The sequence below is a fragment of the Mizuhopecten yessoensis genome, unplaced genomic scaffold, assembly GCF_002113885.1.
Source record: "Mizuhopecten yessoensis strain PY_sf001 unplaced genomic scaffold, ASM211388v2 scaffold10233, whole genome shotgun sequence".
Taxonomy (NCBI): Eukaryota; Metazoa; Mollusca; class Bivalvia; order Pectinida; family Pectinidae; genus Mizuhopecten; species Mizuhopecten yessoensis.
The window spans coordinates 47911-56314 of NW_018408444.1; the positions used below are offsets into that span (position 1 = coordinate 47911).

The 8404-nt window shown below is 36.5% G+C and overlaps 1 long non-coding RNA gene across 1 annotated transcript in view; it reads right to left on the minus strand.

Moving 5' to 3' along the window:
- Nucleotides 1-1146, minus strand: part of LOC110459843 — a 6316-nt gene extending 5170 nt beyond the window's left edge. The window contains exon 1 of the long non-coding RNA XR_002463935.1: nucleotides 990-1146. This is a non-coding gene — a long non-coding RNA (uncharacterized LOC110459843). The remainder of the gene's footprint in view (nucleotides 1-989) is intronic.
- Between the last annotated feature and the right edge of the window lie 7258 nt (nucleotides 1147-8404).

Here is an 8404-nt window from a genome sequence, read left to right on the forward strand (position 1 = left end):
GTAACTCAGTGCCCTGTATTGACTACTGTACTGTAACAAAAATAGTTTATATAACAGCCCACCTCACTGGCGGTAACTCAGTGCCCTGTATTGACTAATGTACTGTAACAAAAATAGTTTATATAACGGCCCACCTCACTGGCGGTAACTCAGTGTCCTGTATTGACTACTGTACTGTAACAAAAATAGTCTATATAACGGCCCACCTCACTGGCTGTAACTCAGTGTCATGTACTGACTACTGTACTGTAACAAAAATAGTTTATATTACAGCCCACCTCACTGGCGGTAACTGTCACGCGGACCTGTTCTAAACTTAACAATGATATATATATATCACAAGTCTGTTTTATATCACTACATGTTCAATGGTAAATGTAGAACCACGCTGTCGCACTACAACTAAACGAGTTTGATTGTACCTTCATTATACTATCACTTTTTGTCGATTTGTTAATTTACACGATACATCGACAACAAGAAATATGGGCACAACAATATATAAAGCTATGGAGATATTTCTGTTCACAGTTGGATTTAAAGTGTTGGGTGTATCATGGCCGTGGTGTGGGTTGTGGTGTAATAAAGTTTCAGTATGACTGATTACAGTCACAGGGGATCAAAAGACATGTAACGACAAGCATGGATTTGGTGCTCAAACCAACTTTCGTGTAACTCACTTAAATCATGTCAAACGATCAAAATAATGAAATATAAACATTGAAAACAGTATTTTGCTTCATGTTCCTCAAATGTTTTTGCAAATAAATGACAAATATTAGATTTTATTATTATCTTATAAACGGAACAGGAAATTGGGCTTGAACACTTGCTTGAGCCTGAGAAAGGTTCCATGAATACGTGCCCTGGACTTCTTATGATCTTGACTAAATTATGTTTGACTAAAGTTACGGACAATGCATTATATATACGTCACTCTGACAATGACAGTGGCAAAAACTGCTGGCTTGATAACTGGGCATACGTACTATGATCAGGAGACATCGACTCATACAGCAGGTTCCACAGTAACCAATGACGACCAGCGACAGCAGCGCCACCCCAAACACGATGAGGATGATGGCTACACTGCCCAGGAGTTCTGTTAGGTCGAACTTTTCTAGGAAATCATCCTTGCTCAGGCTACCAGCTGAAACGGCACCAATATAACATCTTATGTAATTAGTTAAGCGACTAGCAATACATTAGAATTATCACATACTCGTAAAAAAACCTATTGGAGAAGTAAGAGTTTTTATATTGTCGACTGAATCACCATCAACATGCGTTTAGATATTCCAAAAACTGAACTTCATCAATCAAATAATGTAAATAATGTCGATCTATATAGATAAGGCACGTGTTATATGCACAAAGTTAAAAACTGGCCATAAGTTCATACGATATACATGTTTTTTCCCCATTTAATTAAGAATCATAATAAGGTTTACAAATAGTTTCTTCACTGAATTTTATTATTTGGAATATGTATTGTATAAAAATCAACACAGAAATTATGATATGGGCTATTTTTTCGCAGCATTATTTCGCTCTATTGTTTTGTTTTCGTTTCACAAAATAAATGTAATGAACATTTGAATAGCAGAAAGTTAAGAATAGTGAATAGACTATCATCAGTTCCGTTTGCATGGAGAAGGAACAAATCACATGGTCCGAGATACACTGATGTTTTATTACCTAATACATTACGAAAGTCAGTGTTGTTATATTATCATACTTCAGACTAGACTGTTATCTAATGAATACCCTCCCNTCTCTCTCTCTCTCTTCCCCACCTCTCTGTCTTTCTGTCTCTCTTCCCCCACCTCTCTGTCTGTCTGTCTGTCTCTCTCTCTCTCTTCCCCTACCTCTCTGTCTTTATGTCTGTCTCTCTCTCTCTTCCCCACCTCTCTGTCTTTCTGTCTGTCTCTCTCTCTCTTCCCCCACCTCTCTGTCTGTCTGTCTGTCTGTCTGTCTTCCTCCACCTCTCTGTCTGTCTCTCTCTCTCTCTCTTCCCCACCTCTCTGTCTTTCTGTCTGTCTGTCTCTCTTCCCCCACCTCTCTGTCTCTCTCTCTCTTCCCCCACCTCTCTGTCTGTCTGTCTGTCTCTCTCTCTCTCTCTCTCTTCTCTCTCTCTCTCTCTCTCTCTCTCTCTCTTCCCCCACCTCTCTGTCTGTCTCTCTCTCTCTCAAGTTGAATCGAGTCATTTCGGTTCATATATAACAACTATTGTACATACGCTTACAGCGTAGCCGAATCGACATCGATTTTGTGGACAACTCGTACACATTTTACACCTTTGTGTGCATTACTGGTCATTTGTCTGATGAAGGGGACAGTGTACATATCGTACTAGTAATCGAAACGTCACATAGAAAATCTTATTGGGTGATTGACGGGAGGTATAACACAACTCACTATGTCCTTCAAACGTTTTTGTAATTGCATGACGAGCAAGTCAAAAACACATTTCTACACATAAATTTTGAATTTATTGTCGGCATTCGTTTAGAGTGAAACTTTAAATACCCACGTAGATAATTACTTCCCGATCAGTATTTTAAAATGTATTTTAATGAATAGTGAGTATTTTTTTCCCCGTGAAGCTGATAAAGCTTTGAGAAATCATACCAGTGGTAGCATGTATGATCAATGTCGGTCTACGTGTAGGGCACAGCTTAACAACAATCCCGGGGATTACAACATCTCAAGTTCTTAAAAAATACACAGAAACCAGAAGGATTTTAACTATTTAGACAGAAAGCGCGCCTGTTTCGTCACACGTTACAGCCTAGCCGGGTTAGAATAAATTACACAATTGATACGATCGTACTACAACCAGGAAGTTCAATCGTTCAAATTGTGCTGTTAGATATTCCTGTCACGTAACACAGAAATATAAAATCCGGAGAAATTAGTTGTCGAGCTTATCACATCCATCGGGCATAAAGGAATGAATTGTGTACACAGCGTATCGCATACACCCCTTCAGTTCTGTATAGAAAGATATTGTTTGACTCACGCGGATTTCTGCTGTCAACATGTTTACCTAGGCTAGACCCCTGCAGTGGATATGAATTGCCAGGAATTTAGGTTCAATGACATAAGTTGTAGAGAGTTTGGAAACGAATCCTACCCCGAATGAACGAGACTTTTTTATAAGTTGTTTCAAAATCAACGAGAAGGTCATGGTTTATTAAAAAATTTATTGAATGAAATAACTACATACAGAGTTTTGTTTTACGATATGCAGAAAACTTCGTACAGCTTGTAGTGATGATATATTATCCCGGCCTTTACAGGTGTGTCTCCCGTTTCAGCCGGGAAAGCAGGGGTGTCTCCCTTTTCAGCCGGGAAAGCAGGGGTGTCTCCCTTTTAAGCCGGAAAAGATCAGCTTATGGGAAATAGCCTCGAGTATTTCCCATACTTCAATACTTCATGCTGTTTAATAATTTCGCTATGGTGCTTGCTTGTTGTGAAGCGTGCTTGAGGTGCTTTGCATGTCATATGCTTTGCTGGCATTACTTGCCAATTATAATACCTTTTAGTCCTTTTTTCTTGTTGTGTAGTTTGCTTGGTAATGCTTTGAAGACATGTGCTTTGCTTGCTGTGCTCTGTCGTTATGTATAACTTGTGTGTAGGGCTATTTGTTAATGTGATGGCAAGCTGCTAGTGTTTTTGTTTGTTTATATAATTTGCATGTAGTGCTTAACTCGTTATATAGTGTGGTTGTTATGTAATTCGTTTTGTAGTGCTTGCTTGTTGTATAATTACTAGAAATACCTTGTCTTATTGTCATCTGATGTTTTAGTTATTCCTCTTAACATTAGTTTTACTATTCCTTTATCATNATGTATATATGTCATGTTTTACTATCCTACTTCATGTCACGGTATTGTTTTGTAAATACTGGATATATGTCATGTTTTACTATCCTACTTTATGTCATGGTATTGTTTTGTAAATACTGTATATATGTAATGTTGTACTATTATACTGTATGTCATGGTATTGTTTTGTAAATACTGTATATATTTGATGTTGTACTATCATACTGTATGTCATGGTATTGTTTTGTAAATACTGTATATATTTGATGTTGTACTATCTTATGTTTTGTCGTAATAATAGCTCTTCATTGCTAATGTTTCTGTTTTCATATATACGACTATAAATAAAATTTCTTGTATCTTGTATCTTGTGCCGATTAGCACGTGTTCAATTGTTACGCCATTAAAATGTGTCACCGATAAGTGTGACGTCATCAAACGTGAACGACGATATTCATACGCCACATGTGTTTTTGTCTACACTACTGTCGGCGAAGTTGTGACTGAACTAATAGGATGGGAGAAAATTAGTCATCCCTTACCTTAAGGGTATAACAGAAAAATATCCAAGCCTCATCATTGTTACTTAAGGCCAAACGAAAGAAAATCTAAATCGTTTTGAGGAAAAATTGATAAATTAGTTTAAGGTAAAACGTGCATATACACATTTGATCACGCACAACCTTTGGCTACAGCAAATTGTTAAACTGCTATTTTGAATAAATTCAGACCGCAAGGCTACCGCTAGCGTTTGTGACTCGTTCAAGTTGAAATTTTCATTTTTTTTTTTTTATTTCCGAATGCAATACAGCATATACGTTAAGTGTATGAATAGTACACAAAACATATGTCAATTTTCAAGATGGTGGAGGGCAATTCCATATTAACATTTGTCACCCAAAAATTAATACATACTTCAGCAATATTACTGCACGAGGGTTTTTCTTTTGGCAGTAACATACCGTAAATAATTACCCAGTCTACGCAATGTTTTAATATTTTCACATGACAATATTTAAATTAATTTATACACACTGTGGCGTCGGTAGTAATATTACTTAATGTGTGTGTTTCTCAGTACAGAATAAGTACAAATAGTCGTCTAGCAGAGCGTAGTGGCCTTGTGAAGTAAAGACTATACAATTATGGACTCCAGGTGAGGTCTATCCCCGATTTATGAACCTGATCAGAACAATATTACTAATTATGTCATGTTGTACTATCATACTGTATGTCATAGTATTGTTTTGTAAATACTGTATGTGTGTCATGTTGTTCTATCTTACTGTATGTCATAGTATTGTTTTGTAAATACTGTATGTGTGTCATGTTGTTCTATCTTACTGTATGTCATGGTATTGTTTTGTAAATACTGTATATATGTAATGTTGTACTAGCTTACTGTATGTTATAGTATTGTTTTGTAAATACTGTATGTATGTCATGTTGTACTATCATACTGTATGTCATGGTATTGTTTTATAAATACTGTATATATGTAATGTTGTACTATCATACTGTATGTCATTGTATTGTTTTATACATACTGTATATATGTAATGTTGTACTATCATACTGTATGTCATGGTATTGTTTTATAAATACTGTATATATGTAATGTTGTACTATCTTACTGTATGTCATGGTATTGTTTTGTAAATACTGTATATATTTAATGTTGTACTATCCTACCGTATGTCATGGTATTGTTTTGTAAATACTGTATGTATGTCATGTTGTACTATCATACTGTATGTCTAGGTATTGTTTTGTAAATACTGTATATATGTAATGTTGTACTATCATACTTTATGTCATGGTATTGTTTTGTAAATACTGTATATATTTAATGTTATTCTATCATACTGTATGTCTAGGTATTGTTGTGTAAATACTGTATATATGTAATGTTGTACTATCTTTCTGTAGAAATACACCATAGAGGATAAACTGTCCGCAAAGCCCGTTATTCCGTCTTTTCGAATTGCAGAGTTATCTGCTCTTGTGAGCAGATATTGATTGTTACGTCATTTGTTTGTGAGAGTAGCGGCATACATTTTTTAAGAAAATGACGTTATTTTCTCACACAAGCAAATGACGAAACAATCAATACCTGCTCACAAGAGCAGATAACTCTGCAATACGCAAAGACGGAATAGCGTTACAAACTTTTCGTTTCACCTAAAACTAGTATTTTTATGTTAAAAGCACCAGGATAATTCTTTTGCTTTATGTACAAGACTACGACCAGCCTTGGAGAATGATGAGTGTTCGTTTCCAATTACACAATTTAAAGCTATCATCCATTGAATCCAACTTATTTGTGTGCTGGTACCAAACTGACTGGATGACAGAATAACATGTACATGTATACTAGCGGATTCAACCCCGCGGAAACTTACCCGTCTGAAATGTTTCCTTTTTCTTCTAGCGAAAAAAAAAAAAATGATTTGAAAAATTGGAAAATATCAAATTCCTGATGTCTTTAATTTATAGTTGACCATTTCGATCACTGCCTGTACAATGTGTACACATAGATTAGAAGTGAACACACGTCTGTACTGGACTACCTCGTCTTTAATATCTCCAGATCTGTTCATCATGTAGGTTTAGCGTTTGCAGCGTTAGACGAACACCCGATTACTATTCATTGATCGGCTTAGTCATTGGGATGTTTGTTAATCAGGTGCGTTGATTTCCATAATGATCACGTAACAAGTCAACACTGGTAGGATTGAAATCACTTATTGATCACGTGCCCAGTCAAATGGTCGTGCGGTAACGAAAATTGGTGCATTACGTTTAGTAATTTTAGGAGGAAAACAGTGAACATTGCTTTATACACAATTATACAGAGATTCAGATGACCCTGTTTACTCTCTGTAGTATCATCAAACAGGGTTAGTAACACTGTTTACTCTCTGTTATATCATCAAACAGGGTAAGTAACAGTGTTTACTCTCTGTTATATCATCAAACAGGGTAAGTAACACTGTTTACTCTCTGTAGTATCATCAAACAGGGTAAGTAACAATGTTTACTCTCTGTCATATCATCAAACAGGGTAAGTAACACTGTTTACTCTCTGTAATATCATCAAACAGGGTTAGTAACAATGTTTACTCTCTGTTATATCATCAAACAGGGTTAGTTACACTGTTTACTCTCTGTAATATCATCAAACAGGGTAAGTAACACTGTTTACTCTCTGTAGTACCATCAAACAGGGTTAGTAACAATGTTTACTCTCTGTTTTATCATCAAATAGGGTTAGTTACACTGTTTACTCTCTGTAGTATCGTCAAACAGGGTAAGTAACACCGTTTACTATCTGTAGTATCATCAAACAAGGTTTGGAACGGAAATCTACAACAAGGCTATCCACTCGTCACCTTAAATCTTCCCCATGCATACTTCAACGCGCTCGAGTCCAAGATGGCTGTATGAAGCAATGCACTCGAGTCCCGGAAGGCTTTTGATTATGTACTGTAAATCTTCACCATGCAGAAAGGTTAATTTATGGTATCGATGCCAATATTGATTTGAACTCTACCAAAATAAGATTTACAACCGATAGTTATTTGCCACTGTTCATTCAATGAGAGGCTCGCGAGGATTCCATCTTGCGTTAGGACAACTTCATATAAAATTGGCTCTTTTGTGGATTTTTTTTAATTTCCTAAATTTTCGAGGAACTATAGGTAGGTCGATGTACACAGAGACAGTCTAAGGAACAGTTATACATATTTTGAATCTTAATTTTACCTGTTATAGATAAGGTGCAGGACAATATGTGTGACGGGGAAAAAGATAGACAAACGAATGGTTCGCTGTGACTGGTTGATTATTGCAGAGATTGTTTGATAAATGCCGTGATTGATTGTTTGGTTAATCGACTGTAGTTCTATGTCTCTTTCGCAGCTAAGTAAATGTGTGACCACGATGTTAACAGATATAGGCGCCTCTGAACAGCTTTTTAAATTGTCGTCTCACTGAAACGGTGTTAACAACGATACGATGTATCATGATAATCCAGTCACTATGACAACGGTAAAACCAGAGGTACCAGGGATACGCTGCTAGGTGCACAGTGTAAATGAGATAAAAAGGAGATACATATCTAAAGTGACGACCGAATTTGGTCTATGATATGCCCCCTAGATGACGGCACAGTATCTATCACCAAGTCTCATGTCCATCTTTTAAAATAGACTCCGCTGTTGGAGGTCTTGGTCCCCGACGCTTGCTATAACCTTGATGACTATACAGTTATTTCTGTTGAGTATTGGCACGCTTCTTATAATATACACACTTGACTATTATTATTAACTTTAAATAAACCACTCCCACCCCCCCACCCCCTCCAGTTAATGTTTTGATATTCGTCTTAAGACGGATTTTACGCACCTCTCCTTCTGTTTCAACAGTAGTGTAGACCAATTTCGATTTTTGTACTTTTCAGCCCCTAGCATCGCCTAGAAGGACGAGTATGGTGCGGTGTAATTCATACAGTATTTATTACCGAAGTGTTAAGGTGTAGTTCCATGTGTTTGTCCTATGCTTATTTTTCGGAT